The sequence below is a fragment of the Prionailurus bengalensis genome, chromosome C1, assembly GCF_016509475.1.
Source record: "Prionailurus bengalensis isolate Pbe53 chromosome C1, Fcat_Pben_1.1_paternal_pri, whole genome shotgun sequence".
Classification (NCBI taxonomy): Eukaryota; Metazoa; Chordata; class Mammalia; order Carnivora; family Felidae; genus Prionailurus; species Prionailurus bengalensis.
In genome coordinates this window covers 10204340-10220116 of record NC_057345.1, presented here as the reverse complement: position 1 = coordinate 10220116, position 15777 = coordinate 10204340, and the positions used below count along the sequence as shown (strand labels likewise).

At 49.1% G+C, this 15777-nt stretch overlaps 1 protein-coding gene across 1 annotated transcript in view; it reads right to left on the bottom strand.

Moving 5' to 3' along the window:
- Positions 1–15777, bottom strand: part of KAZN (kazrin, periplakin interacting protein) — a 1100886-nt gene that overhangs the window by 730517 nt on the left and 354592 nt on the right. The gene's annotated exons all lie outside the window — the stretch shown is intronic.

Genomic DNA, 15777 nt, shown 5'->3' with positions numbered 1-15777 from the left:
GGTGCAGGCTTCAACCTGATCTGCAGCCTGAGGCCAAGCCCGGCTGAGCTAAGCAAGCTGTAACTGAGAAATAAATACCTGCTGTTGTAAGCCCCTGGGCTTGGAATGGTTTGTTACGCAGGGTTATTTCAGTGATGACTGGTTAAATGCAGTGCTTTATCACAGGCTGGTAATTTTCTCGATTTGTCTCATTTCATATCTATTTCCCCCACCAGGTTGTAAGATCCATGAGAGCAGGAATCATGTTTGTATCTCCCTGCTTGCATTCCCTAACAAACAGCGCAATAAATAGTTGTCCAATGGATGGATACTTTGTAACCACCCCAACTACTCTGGTTGCATCAACAATAGCTCTTGCTCTCCCTTTGGCCCAGGTAAAGCCTGTTTTTGCTTAGGCTCAGTGGCCTGCTCACCGCCAGAAGGCCACCCCTGCCCTCCCTCTGCAGAAAGCAGGCTGGAGTGCCAGTGCCCGAGACTGGCAGGGAAAATCCTGACTTTGCTCTAGCTTCTTCAACAGGAAAAGAGTCAATCATTTGTAAACTCTCTTATTAGCAACCAGTTACGTGCACTGTATTGCCTACCGTGGTTGAGAACCACCATTCAAGGTTAACAAAGCAGCGGGTGAATCCAACCCCTTGCCTGGACCCTTTTCCAAAGGTTTGCAGATACCTACAAAGCAACAGCAGCAGGCAGATGCCACTGATCTTGTTCTAGGTGCATTTTCGTTCCTTTCCAAAATTTTAGTCTGCACACTAAAAATAATCCACGGAGTAATTAAATGAAAATAAGAGGAACGAAGAACGCACAGAGATATACGTCAAAAGAACATTAAAATAATGCGCGTGCGTTGGGGGAGGGCAGAGAGATAGTTCATAAATCTAAACTCATAAAGAAAAAGAACTGCATTCCCTCGAATGTAAATCAAAGGAATAGCTTCCATCTCCAACACGATCTAATGAGTTTTTATACGCAGACATCCTGAGTTTCATCGGGGAGAAGACAGGGAGGAATGACATAGGTGCTATGGCGTGGGCAGACATGGGGCTCATTTTTGGACAGTTTACAGGGAAGTCCATTTAAAATGACCCTCGGGGCGCCTGGGTGGCTCAGTCGGTTAAGTGTCCGACTTTGGCTCAGGTCATGATATCACGGTTCAGGGGCTCGAGCCCCACGTTGGGCTCTGTGCTGACAGCTCAGAGCCTGGAACCTGCTTCGGAATCTGTGTCTCCCTCTCTCTGTTCCTCCCCTGCTCTCACTGTCTCTGTCTCTCTCTCTCTCTCAAAAATAAATAAAGATTAAAAAATAAATAAATAAATAAAATGACCTTCTTTAAGACAGAACCAATTTAATCTATTGTAAGTCGGCTTCTCCTGTGGGATGGCCGTTTCAACCTGCTGTCCAGGGCAGGAATTCTCAACCACAACGTCACAATCCACCGAGGTGTGTCTGATAATTCCTTACTGATGGTGAAGGCTTCGGGTTGTAAAAGACTTCAGTTTTTATGCGAATTTAGGCCCATTCAAGGCCATTCCTCTTTGTTTATTTTGTGACCAGTATGAGCGAAAGAAGGGAGACGGAGTTACAGGAATGACGACAGCGATCCCGCCCAGGGCGGTGATGTGAGAGAACATCTGTTACCAGGGTCACTGCTGGGGGCAGGGATACAAGGACCACTGTGGGGGGTGGGAGCCACCCGGGCCCACAGCACTGTAGGCAACACTCCCCAACTGTTCTCCTGAGCGATACGCTTCTGGCCAGTGAGACACCAGTGGAAATCTATTTGCTTTTTTGTTGACAAGAGACGGCAGACCCCCATGCCACCCTTTCCCCGTTTTCCTAGCTTGATGTAAACACGACGTCTGCCATCATAACAGGCACTTGCCTTTTCACAGAAGGAACGACCCCAGGGAAGACTTAGAAGACCACAGCATGGTGTTTCTGGCAAGGAGGAGACACGGAACCCTGGTGACAACTGCCCACCTCCCGACTTCTTGCGGGGGAGAAAAAGCAAGAGTTTCTATTTGAGCCCAACGGTCAGATTTTCTATTTCCTGCAGTTGTCATCATTGCTAATTGATGTATGATTAAGCCACAGGGCCTCTGCCGCTGGATAATTCTAACATAGTGCAGCATGCCCCCCCCCATGCATACACGCACACACACGCACACATATACACATACACACACTTCCCAAAGGCCCATCATGCTAGGGAAACTGAGGCTGTGTATGGAGAAGCAAGATGCTGCACTCAGAGAGGGGCCAGCCGACACCAGCTATTTGGAGACTGCAAGAAGATGTTAACCCATGAGCTTGGTAACCCCAACACACAGAGTCCCGTTTAACCCAGGACCGTTTTATTCTGTGCACCTGTGATGTCTCCTGGACACATTCAATGTGCTCATGAAAATCAAATGTCGGGGGTGGGGGCAGGAGAGCATAGTGTGAGCAACGCGAAGGATAAGCTTGACAAAGACAAGGGAAAGGGACAATGTCTACATCTTCCAAATGGTTTCACGAGCCCGCAGAGCGGTGTGGAGAGACCCCAGCCAACACTTTCAGGAAGGGATTCCAACTTAATTGACTGGAACGTGAATTTCCCTAAAGGAAGAAGGAGATGATGATGAGGAAGAGGAGGAAGTTTCCAGGGTCCTGTGAGACTTACAGATAACCAGGTTACAGACTGCGTGTAGCTCATGGTCTCATATACATCAGCCCAGCCTTGACCTCCCCATTCCCGCTGCCCCAGCCTTGCTGAGTGGCCACCAGGACCCGTTTAGTCTGCCTAAAGTATTTAGCTGCACACCCCATGGTGTTCTTCTGACCTGGCTAAGCTGCCCTCAGTCCCACCCAGAATCTTCACATTTACCAGAGCGAAAGCTGGGGCCGCTGTGTCCCCCATGGCAAGGGGGGAGGGCAGTTGGAGAAAACAGGTGCACGGAGGAGGCAGCATTCCGGCTCATTCATCAAGGTAAGCCTGTGGCTGACAGGAGGAATGCCACCCCTCCCCAGGCACGACACACGAAGAGAGAAAGCAAAGTTGGGGAGGCAGGAGCCCATTCATTACCCAGAGCCTGCCAGCGTCACCACTGGAACTCTGCAGGGGAGGTGAGGCCACGCCGGCCTGGCAGGCAGCTTCTGGAAAGTCGGATGCCCACAGGGAGCCCACACAGCAGCTCTCCCCCTGCCTTTCCTCGCTGCGCATTGATCATTCCTTGCCAAGACAGGCCCTCGGAGGAGCCTGCCTGCCCCCTCGCCTCCCAGCTCCTTCTCCTCCCAGCCTGCATGATTACCGAACCAAAGCCCCAGAAGGGCCCGTGGGCAGAGAGGTCCTCAGTCAGTTGGACAACTTTTCCAGACGCCCCTCCTTGGGGTGCTCCCCGGCACCCCAGCCCATCCAACGCCTCCCTGTGTCCTCTGCCCCTAACACTGCCAGAATGCGAAGCAGCTGGACTGATCAGAAGACAGAAGAAGCGCTAAAATGCTGCGCAAACTGCAGAGGGAAGGGCACACATTGCTTATTTTTATTGGTCCTGCAACGTGACAGCAGGGAGGGAGGCCAGCAGCTGGGAATGCACAGGCAGAAATGACGCACCCTGCTCTGTGCCCGGAGCAGCAGAGCCTCGGGACAGAAGGATGATACTTTTGCAGTCAGTTTTGCACCTCCTATCCCCCCCACCCCCATCTCCATCCCCAGCCCTGGCTTTTCCCGTTGCCTTCTCCCAGGGACTGCTTCTGTTTGGGCTGTGCCCATTTAGCTAAACTCCCATGCCCTTCCCCTTGAGCTCATGCAGACCCTAGCTTGGGGGTCCTTCTGGATTATATTAAAATTTTTTTTAATATTTATTCATTTTTAAGAGAGACAGAGAGAGAGAAACAGAGCGTGAGAGGGAGAGGGCAGAGAAGGAGAGAGAGGAAGACACAGAATCCGAAGCAGGTTCCAGGGTCCCAGCTGTCCGCACAGAGCCCAACCTGGAGCTCGAACCCAGGAACTGTGAGATCATGACCTGAGCCGAAGTTGGACGCTTAACCAACTGAGCAACCCAGGTGCCCCATGGATTGTATTTTTAAAAACATTCCCCCAAAGTACTCCTTAAGGCATTGGGAATGTCTGCTGTGGGAACAGACGTGACAGCAGGCATCAGAACACCCGCGAGCGGTGGCTTATGTAGGTCGGGGTGTGTGTTTCTCACGCTGCACAGAGTTCAGGGTTGGTCTACTGTCTTCCCACACTTCAGCCTGTGGCCTTATGGCCCCAAGATGGCTGCTGCGGCCCCAGACGTGGTATCTGTGTTTGAGGATAACAGGTGAGGGTGAAGAGAGGCGAGATGCTGGTGCCGGCATCGTGTGCCTTTTATTCAGAAATGGAAATGTTATCTGGAAGCCGGCACCCCACAAGGCCGCTTTTGGGCCTCACTGGTCAGAGTGATGCCACGTGACTTCCTCCAGCGGCAAAGGAGGTTGGAGAAAAAAGCTTGGGAAAAGTCAGGTGCGAAGGAGTCAGAAATGGCAATGGATGTAGGGCGTATGCACGCCCCAGATGTCTGTCAAAGACCCCAGGTAAAGCCTGTGTCAAGGGGGTGGAACCAAAAACGTCCCTGAAAGTTCCAGGAGTCAGTGGATCCCCCTTCCCCCATAGCTCCTGTTCTCAGAGGCTCACCTGGAGAGCAGGAAACTCTCCTTCACCTAACTCATTAACTGGATTTGCAAACACTAATAAAAACATTAACATATACAAAGCTCAACTGTATTCCAATTACTCTCCCCCCTTGTCAGATTAAATTTTCCCTCAACTCATAAATGGTTCCTTAGGAGGGGCAATTTCCTCTCCCCCCACGTACCCCAAAACAGTTCAGATCCTTTAGCACCGTTCAGGTAAATGGGAACAGCCAAGATGGTGAAAATAACCACAGGCCCACAAACCTGAAGACTAAACATCGAGATTAATATAAAGGAAGTTCCAGCGATGAGTGTCATAGTCCCAGGCGCCTCGTCAAGAAGGTCAGGTAAATTCTACGCTAAACTAAGGATCTGGGCTGTCCAGGAATGTTAATCTAGGGGCCCTGGTGGATCCACAAAGTAGGCTTAAGACTCGTCCCCAGAAGCTGCCTAGCTTTTGAGGGATTATTCACCCGTAATTTCAAGACTGAATAACTACGTCTACCAGTAGTATGTGAGAGCTACACACAGTAATTAGTAATGAATGGTTTATTATGCACTACTGTGCTAAGTGCTTCACAAGGGTTATCTAATTTAGAAAGGCTCTCGCCTCTCCGTATTATGTAGACATGGCATTCACCTTCTCAAGACGCTAGGGGCGGTGTGTCCCCACACTGCCCTCCCAAGCAGCCACTTCTCCCAGGACACTGCTCTAGGCTGAACTGTGTCCTCCTCTGTATGACTCAGGGGTCTCTAGAACCAGTAGGTTCTTCCTAGGTACATGCACAGGAAGAGGTTTGTTATAGGGATTGGCTCATGCAATCATGGAGGCCGGAAGTCCATGATCCCAGGTCTGCAGGCCAGAGATGCAGGAGGGCTGGTGCTGCTCAGGCTGAGCGTGGGAGGCCTGAGAATTAGGGGTGCTGAGGGCAGCAGCATGGATGTCCCATCGATCAGGCAGGCAGGCAGGAAACGCCAAATTCTCCCTTCCTCTGCCCTTTTCTTCTCCTTTGGCCCTCAACAGACTGGATGATGCCCACCCACCCAGGGGAGGGCAAACCAATGTGCCGAGTCCACTGATTCAAATGCTAATTTCATCCAGAAATACTCTCACAGGCCCAACTAGAAATGACGTTTAGCCAAATATCTGCGTGCTGCATGAGGCGATCAAGCTGACACATAAAATTGGCCATTGCACCCCCAAATTCAGATGTGGAAGTCTTAACCCTCTGTACCTTGGAATGTGACCTTATTTGGAAATTGGGTCTTCAAAGATGTAATTAAGTTAAAATGAGGTCATTAGGGTGGGTTCTAATCCAATATGACTGGTGTCCTTATTAAGAAGAGGAGATAGGCACACAGGTACACACAGAGGGAGGATGTAGGCACAGAGAGAAGACCAGGGTTTACAAGTCAAGGTGAGAGGCCTCAAGGAAACCCACCTTTGCCAACACCTTGACCTTGGACTTCCAGAAGTGTGAGATCAATCTCTGTTGCGTAAGCCCCCCAGGCAGTGTCACTTTGCTATAGCAGCCCCAGGACACTAATAAAGACATAGTCCTAGTTCTTAGCCTAAAGAGATACTGGGGCACTGAACAGTGCGTGCGTGTGTGTGTGTGTGTGTGTGTGCACCCCCACTCCCTGTGCTCACTAGTAGCTGGAGGAGCCACACTATAAGGCTCATGGTATCATTTGCAGGGTCCAGCGCAAAAGGAAAAGTCAGAGAGGGCCCCTTGTTCAAAAATTAGTAAGAGTTTCACGACAGCAAGAGCAGAGCACTGAACCCAGGAGGGGGCCCTTCTCGGCACGGCACCCTGGGTAACAACACAGGTCTCACGCCTGGGAAGCTGGCCCTGGTCTCGCACATGGGCTTGAAAGAAGCGGTCCGTGGGCAATCTGAGAGAGAGTCTTCCACTCCCACACGAATGCAAACGGGACAATGCGACAGACACAAAGGGAATAGATGGGGCTGGAACAGGAACTGCGGATTCACGTGGCGCCTCTCCACCACAGCACCGGCCTCTCGGGCTTCTGTCTCAGGCAACCGTCAGGACCAGAGGCTGGACGGCTGGCTTGCTGCACAGAAGGTGGGAAGAAGAGAGTTTTGCTTTAGAGAGGCACCGGTAAAGTGCTGAAGCCTCCGGATGCCGGGATGCACGGGGCAGGTCTGCTGTCCTACGTCCGCGTTTCGCTCAAAGCCATAACAATTAGGAAAATGATAATAATGGCCAACTTTTATTGGGCACTTGGCATATAGCAGGCTCTGTTGTAAGCCATTTATGTGGAATGTTTTACTTAATTCTCTCAACAGTTCCCCGAACTACACATCTTACCGAACAGGAACCTGACGCACAGAGAGGTTAAGCCCCACGCCCTAGTTAATCAGAAGCGGGTCTGGGATCTCGAGAGGGACTTGTGTCTCCGGGGCGCAGGCTTGAGTATCTGGCCTTGTTAGATTTCCTTTCAGCAAACCCAGGAGGAGAAAAGTAAATCGGCGTGCTTCGAGGAAGAGGAAGCCAAACCAATGCCAGCGTGGTCCTGGACGAGAGCCAAGAGAGGAGATCTTGGCGGGGGGGAGTGAGGAGCAGGGCTTTCTATTTCCATCAAGGGTTAAATGGAGAAACCATCTCTGTTGTGATCTGCAAAATGACCTCACGCACAAACACTGAACACCTTAACTTCTCAACGTGTCCAACGGACAGGATGATCGCTGATGTGTTTACTCCTCAAGGTACCTGTGATGATCACAAACTTCTGGATGCTGTTTGTCATTGCTGCCTAAACTGTTCCAGGAATGGCCACAGGTTCTTTGCTCTCCTCTCCACCTTCTTTCCAATCCATTCTCCACACTGCAGCTCAGCCCGTCTTTTCATAAAGTAAATCTGATGGTCGTTTCCTGTAGCAGCTTTCCATGCTCTGAGGATAAAGGCAAAACCCCCTTTCCCTGGCCTGCAAAGTCCTCTAGGATTTTGCCACTCCCTGCTGTCCATCCACCTCCCCCTCCCTGCTCTCTATTGGCAGTGGGGTTTTCAGAGCTTTGAAGTTGTCATGCTCTCTCCAACCACAGGGCCTTTGCACAGGCTGTTCCTGCTGCTGGGAGGCTCTGCCCTTCTTCTTTCACCTGGGTGACTTTTACGTGGTCCTCAGCAACTTTACAGAGATATAATTCAAATGCCAGATAAGTACTCAAAGTGTACAACTCAGAGATTTTTGGTACATTCACAAAACTGTGCATCCACATCCATCATCGCAATCGGTAATTTTAGAATATTCTTATCATCCCCGAAATAAATCCCTCACCCCGTAAAAGTCACTTCCCCCTTCCTCCTCTTTCCCTACACCCCACCCCAGGCAACCACTCATCTACTTTCTGTCTCTATGGATTTACCTCTTCTAGAGGATTCCACATACGTGGAATCATACAATACGTGCTCTTTTGTGACCGACTTCTCTCACGGAGCATCTTGCTTTCAAGTTTTGCCCATGCGGTCACTTATTTTGTTTTAACATTTTTAAGTTTATTTATTTACTTTGACAGAGAGGAGAGAATAAGTGGGGGTGCGGCAGAGAGAGAGGGAGACAGAGAATCTCCAGCAGGTTCTGCACTGTCATTGCAGAGCCCGACGAGGGGCTCGAACTCACGAACCGTGAGATCACGCCCTAAGCTGAAACCAAGAGTCGGGCACTCAACGGCCTGAGCCACCCAGGCGCCCCTACCCTTGCTGTCACTTGTATCAGTATTCGCTCCTTTCTGTTGCCAAATAACACGGCACTCTGTGGATACGCTACATGTTATCTATCCATTCATCAGCTGATGGACATTGGAGTCATTTCCATTTGTTGGCTATCATGAGTAATGCTGCTGTGGACATTTATATGCAAGCGCTCGTGTGCACGTGCGTTTCCTATTCTCTCGGATAAACACCTAGGAGTGGAATTTCACCACACGGTAACGCTGTTTAACCTTCTGAGCAATTGCCAGATTGTTTCCCCAAGAGGCTGCCCCAGCCTCCATGCCCACCAAGCAACGTGTGAGGGTTCCAGTCTTTCCATACCCTCCACTGATTCTTCCTATCTCACTTTTTGATTATAGCCACCCTAGGAGATGTGAAGCATATCTCATTGTGGTTTTGCATTTCCCTGATGGCTGACGATGTTAACCATCTTTTCATATGTTTATGGACCCTTTGTATATTTTCTTTGGAGAAATGTCTCTTCAGATCCTTTGCCCATTTTCTAATTGGGGGGAGCTATTTCCTCTTGAAGTCAGCTGCCTCCACTGACAACAACCTCCTTAAGAATAACCCTAGAAAATGTTTTCCTCCCCCCTCTTAGAATGAAGAGCACGTTTCTGCCATGACAGGCGTTGAGTTCAGCCTCAAAAAATAATTTAAAATCCGGGGACTTGAAAAAAAATGCCTCGATAGAGTCTGTAGATCCAGAAGGGAAGAACTCAGGCTTCAGGGAATTGTTTTGTCTGAAAAAAACTGCAGCCCAATTAATATTCTGTGAAAGCAAAAAAAAAAAAAAACAAAAAAACCTCCACAAAACCCATAAAATAAAAAAATAAAAAAATCTTGGAAGTGCCAGGTTCTGGGTGATACTGTTAATTGTGGTTTGCTCCCGAAATCCTCCTGTGCTGTGTGACCCTTCCATTCTGTTAGCCACCCTAGAGAATAAATAAACTCATTTGTCTGACCTCATTCTCTAGCAAGGGCAGGTCGACATTCCAGGGAGAAATGACAGAAACAGCACTCCACTACTTGCAAGGTGGTTCTCTCCCGATTCTTCCCCCCAAGGGCTCCCCTTCTGACATTAGCATCTATTATCTTCCTGGCTGAATTCTTCCCTAAAGGGAGCTCAGTATCTCTGGGCAATGCCAGTGTCAAGGAAACCTCGCCAACTTTAAAGAAGCATGAGCTCCTAGAGGAGGCAGAAAGGAAACCCGTTAGAAAGATTCTGGGGATGGAGAAAAGCTGTCTCGACTTGTGCGGTGAAGGAAGTCCCAGGAGCTGGAGGTGTGCACCACGCAGAGGTTCTGCGTTGTTGGTAAGACTCTCCAGGCAGAGGCAAAAATGCTCAGAACCCCAGTGCCCCTGTGCCTCTGCTGAGAGGGGTGTCGGTGTCTTGGGAGGAATTAAAGCACCCTTTAATGAGAATCACAGGCCTGAATCCCCAGGACCACAGAGATGCTCAGTCATACCCTTGCAGAGCAGGATGCGTGAATACAGTCAGGCACAAGGGGTCTCCAAGGTAGACTGTGGCTGCTGTATTCTCAGGAGTAAGGTTTGCTTCAGTAATAAGGAATAAGGAATCATCCAAGCACACAGGTAAGTCGAGGGAACTTTCAGGTTGGAGTTGTATTCACGGGGGTAATTTTCAAGTTCAAATCGTTAAGCTGTTCCCTCTGTGGGAATTCCAAGCGAGCACCGATCACCCCATTGCAGGGACTGAGGGAAGCTCTGCACACGTGTTCTGTCCAGCCGTTGAATCACATCTGGTACATGATCGAGCGAAACGTTCGCAGAAGGCGCAGCCCACAGGGTAGAGCATGCAGGTGAAGGTGTCAACAAGGGCTTTTTTGCGGGCAACAAAAATTTTTGTCAGACAAAATCTTTCTTGAAAATTCACCCTATATGTGATAAAAGCAGAATTAAGCGAATCCATGTGGATTGCTCAAAATGTACGTGTGGGGGGTTGGGGAGCTAGGGTGTTGGAATGAAGGCAACCAGTGCGAGAAGTAAGAAGATTCATTTTCAGAAATACCAAATAAAAGCCGTGCTGTCTAGTTAACAACAGGCTTACAACCTATTGAAAATATGTACAAACTCCCCCATCCAACAAGAGGGTTCCAAACCCTTAGATGCTTCACTTCCTGGTTCTTCCTCCCCTCTCCATTTCACAGGCTTATTTTTCACAGCCTTTGCAATGAGCATGCTCCAAAGAACCGAAGTCCCCACGTCACCTCAGGGAATGTACATTTGTTCCAATCAGATTACTTTTGGCCTTACATGGGCATAGGCGACTTCCGGGTAAGGCTGTAACCTCTGTAGTGCTCGGCCAATGAGGAATCAGGGGAGGAACTTGCCTCTGTAGTACTCAGCCAATGAGGAACCAGGGGAGGGACTTCTCCTGTAGTACTCAGCCAATGAGGAACCAGGGGAAGGACTTGCCCCTGTAGTACTCAGCCAATGAGGAACCAGGGGAGGGACTTGCACGCTAGGAGATAAATTGTCTGCTGTAACCTCCCAGAGTGTGCCTGTCCATCAGACACCTGCTCTTGCAAGAACGTTAATTAAAGCCCTGCTTCACTGAAACCCCTCCGTCCTGCGCAAACTAAAATGCTTGATCACCCTAGTGGAAACCTGCTCACTGGACCAGTCAGTCCCCTGTGGCTTCCCATGGGAACCTCCAGGGCTGCAGAAAGTGGTCCATATTGTCATATCTGTCCTTCACTTACGGAAGTGCTTAAGAAATGTTGCTCTGATAGAAATGGCATAGGACCCCCAGAACACACTTTAAATATCACTGTCATAGAGGAAATGTCAGGAAGAAAAGGGGGCAGGAGAAGTACATCTATCAGGCTTCTAGAATGTTCCAGACCCTGGGCCGGATACTGAATATGCATTACCTTGGAAAACCCATGAGATATGATGTGGAGATAGGTAAGAGAGGTTGGCATGGGAGCTGACAGGGTAACGCAGGCCTGTCTGCTTCTACACCCTTGACATTGCACTTCTGTGGGTCCCAAAGGGACCCCAGCAGGGCTCCACCTTTCATTACCGCCTTCCCCATATGCCTCAGATCACCACTCTTTCAGCAAGCTGACTTGGCTCCAAGTGCCTGCTGCCTGCCAGGGTTGCTGGCCAGGATCCTGTTTAGCAACATGTGCCCTTCCTGCCCACCCAGCCCTCCACCCCAGGGCTTGGAGACACTCCACCACTTCTGGCTTTGGAGGAGGGCTGCATCAGAATAAAATCCCACATTCAGGCAGCTGCAAAACCCTGAAGGGTGGGCCAGGCCAGCTCCACACGGCTCCAAACCAAAGCGTGCAGTTCAAGGGGAGAAAACAGCCCGGCGAGGCCTGAGGAGGGGAGGCCAGAGAGGAGGCCCAGGCTGCTCACAGGGGCCATACTCAGGGATACAGGGATGGTCTCCCGGGTCCTGGGTCATGTCAGGCAACGGCAGTCCTAGGATTCCCAGCCTGCCGGTGGTACCAAAGTTCCTTCAAAGTCAGATGGCTGCAAGACACCTTCCCACTGATTCACTTAATGCGTGCAGAAGCATTATCCTGCCCAGATAAGAAGCTGCTGCTGCCAATAAAATATATGTGTGCATCTCAACTGCCTTCGCCCTTCAAATCTGGTAGAAATACAGGGCTGGGGGATTTGCAGACTTGGAGGAACACACAGCTCTTTCAGGGAACCCCAACTGGAGTGAGTCCTGGATTTCTGTTCTGACTAACTGGCCGAAAGGAAGCCAAGAGAAATCTGTGGCCTCCGGACACGACAATGTGCCATGAGAACGGTCCGGAATCATTCCAGAAATATCCAGTGACTTCGTTTCAAGTGCCTCTGGACAAACATTCAATGCTCCAAGTTCAAGTGTGGACTCCAAATTACAGTGGACACATTTTAGATGTGCTGGGTTTGAATCCCGGCTCCTTACTGCCTGTGAGATGGGCCGGCTGCTTAACCCTCTGTGCCTGTTCCATCCTCTGTAAAATGGGCCTACCTCCTAGTGCGTTATGACGCATCGTTGAGGAGAAGCATTTAACATATGGGCACGGATGCATGTGCTCCCAGGAAAGACGGGTTCTTGTCATTTCGCCAAATGAACGTTTGGGTTTGCTGCAGCTGCCGTAACAGAGGAATGGAAACTGGGGCAAGGAGGGTTTAAACAACAGGAATTTCTTACCTCACAGCCTGGAGGCCAAAAGTCCAAGATCAAGGTGTCTGCAGGGATGGTTCCTTCTGAGGCCATGAGGGAGAATGTGCTCCACGCCTCCCTCCTAGCTTTTGGTGGCTCACTGGCCATCATCATTGGTATTCCTTGGTCTGTGGAAGCATCACCCTGATCTCTGCCTTCATCTCCACGTGTGTGCATGTCTCTGTGTCTGCCTTTCCCCTTTTTGTGAGGATGCCGGTTATACTGGATTAGGACCCCCGCCCCCCACACCAGTATGATCTCATCTTAACTAAGTACATCGACAACGACCCTGTTTCCAAATAAGGTCACATTCTGAGCCGCTGGGTGTTATGATTTCTACATGTGAATTTTGGGGAGCCATAATTCAACCCATAACAGCTGTTCACCTTTTAGACTTGTGAGTTCTTTTCCTGCAGCAAGGAGGCAGAGAGGGTGGTCAGCCTCGAGGCAACTTTCTCTTTCTCACTCCCTGCCCATCCCAGCATCCAGAACGCTGCTGTTCACAGAGCAGACACTCCATAAATATTTATTAAGTGAATGAACATGACATTTCATTTAACCCTCAGACACGTCTAGGAGATAAGCATCATTATCCTGTTTTATGATAAGGAAAATGATTTGTTCATACTCAAAACTACTGTCTTTGCATGAAGGTACTACCTGTATAAGTGCTGGTTTTCTAGAATGCTCCAGACCCCTGACAGCACTGAACTCACAAGGTACGTCTGCCTAACAGATCCCAGACCTCTCCACGAATCTCCTAGCAAGAATCTCCTGGCATCTCTGTCTTTAACATGCCTGTCTGTGATTCTAAAATCAGTTCCATTTGGGAACAACAGCCTTAACGATGTAAATATGAGGGTGGAGGGGGCAGGAATCTCTCCTCTTTCGATTTCATGTTTTCCTCTGAAAGAACAGTAGTCTGGAAACACCCCCAGTTTCTCTCCACGGCTGATTCAGCGTCTTCTCTGCACGGTGAGTTTGGGACAAGGGACTGGGCATGCTCAGTGTGCACATTTAGCCTGGTCTGTTCTCTGCCAGGCAAGGGGGGTCTTGGTGGGAAGGTGGGGGGCGGGATATCAAATTGCTTTGGTATTTAGGTTACATTGGAAACATTCAAACAAGCAATATGACAATTTTTAGGTCAATATTTATAATAGGTCCAAAGGTACATCCTTTGAAACTCCTTAAGCTGATGACATATACAAATTAGACAGCCACTTAAAAAAAAATCTGTGAGAAGGTTCATAATTTCACAAAACAGACATGACAGGCCTCCGGATCGACACAATGTGCAACACTATTAGTGCTGAGAAGAGTCTTGACAAACAAACCCCTGATTCTGATCAGGCCACTGGGGCCAACTCTCACCAGTTTACAGAAAATAAAGGAGAGAGGAAAAAAAATGTTAACTGACACCATATGACACTGACAAAATATCCAGAATGTGGGAAATTTATAGGGGAAGTGATCTAGTTTCTGCAACAAGTAAATACCTCCGAAGGAGACACATAAAAAGAGAAGACAGCCGGAGATGCCAAAAGGCTTAAGAAACTGATCAACTTGGGGCGCCTGGGTGGCTCTGCTGGTTAAGCGTCTGACTCTTGATTTTGGCTCAGGTCATGACGTCACGGTCCGCGAGATTGAGCCCCTCGTTGGCTCTGTGCTGACAGTGCAGACAGAGCCTGCTTGGGATTCCCTCTCTCCCTTTCTCTCTGCCCCTGCTCCACTCATGCGCACACATGTGCACACTGTCTCTTTCAAAACAAATAAATAAACTTAACAGTAAGTAATTTGGAGGGGTCAGGGTGAAACGAGTTGATAATTATCTAAGCAGAGAAATGGGCACGTGAGAAAGTCCATCACACTAACTTTGCATATTTTTATATTTATTTATTTATTTTGAGAGACAGAGAGAGGGAGAGAGAGCGAGCATGTAGGGGTAGGGGCAGGGACAGAGGGGGAGAGAGAATCCCAGGCAGGCTCCTTGCTGTCAGCACAGAGCCCAACATGGGGCTCGATCTCACGAACCATGAGATCATGACCTGAGCCGAAATAGTCAGATACAACCTCCTGAGCCACCCAGGCGCCCCAAACTTTGTATACTCTTAAAAAGGAACTTAGGTATCGTTAATGGCATTGCAGTTATGTTTTTGAAAAGATGTCTTACGTTTTAGAGATACATGCTGATATATTTGTAGATGAAACGATATAATGTATGGAATTTGCTTAAAAACAATCCAGGGTTGGGCATGTGCGCTATGGCTTGGGTATCTGCGTCCCCCCACCCCCGCCCCAGATTCACATGTTGAAGCCCTAATCCCCAGTGTGGTGGTATCAGTAGGTGGGGCCTCTGGGAGGCAATTAAGGCATGAGGTTGGAGCCTTCATGAATGAGACTAGGGCTCTTATAAAAAAAGACACAAGAGGAGAGCCTGGGTGGCTTGGTCATTTAAGCAGTGGGCTAAGTGTTGGGCTCAGGTCATGATCTCAGAGTTCATGAGTTCGAGCCCTGCCTCAGGCTCTATGCTAACAGCTTGGAGCCTGGAGCCTGCTTCAGATTCCATGTCTCTCTCTCTCTCTCTCTTTCTCTCTCTGCCCCTCCCCCGCTCATGCTCTGTCTCGCTCTCAAAAATAAAAAAAAAATAAATAAAACATTAAAACAAAGCTTTTTAAGGAGACCAAAGAGAGATGATCTTTGTCTCTACTGTGGCAACCTTCTGTAAGCCAGACCAAGAATTCTTGTCAGGAACCAAATTGGCCAGCACCTACACCTTGGATTTCTCTGTCTCCACAAGTGTAAGAAATACGTGTTTGTTGTTTAAATCACCCATCTACAGGGGCGCCTGGGTGGCTCAGTCGGTTAAGCGGCCGACTTCGGCTCAGGTCATGATCTCGCGGTCCGTGAGTTCGAGCCCCGCGTCGGGCTCTGTGCTGACGGCTCAGAGCCGGGAGCCTGCTTCCGATTCTGTGTCTCCCTCTCTCTCTGTCCCTCCCCCGTTCATGCTCTGTCTCTCTCTGTCTCAAAAATAAATAAACGTTAAAAAAATTAAAAAAGAAATAAAAATAAAAAAAAATAAATCGCCCATCTACAGTAATTTGTTTTGGTGGCCCAAGCTGACTGGCACCGTGTGTAATGGGTAAAATACAATTGGCTGTATATTGTCAATTTTTGAAGCTGAGTAGTGAGCAC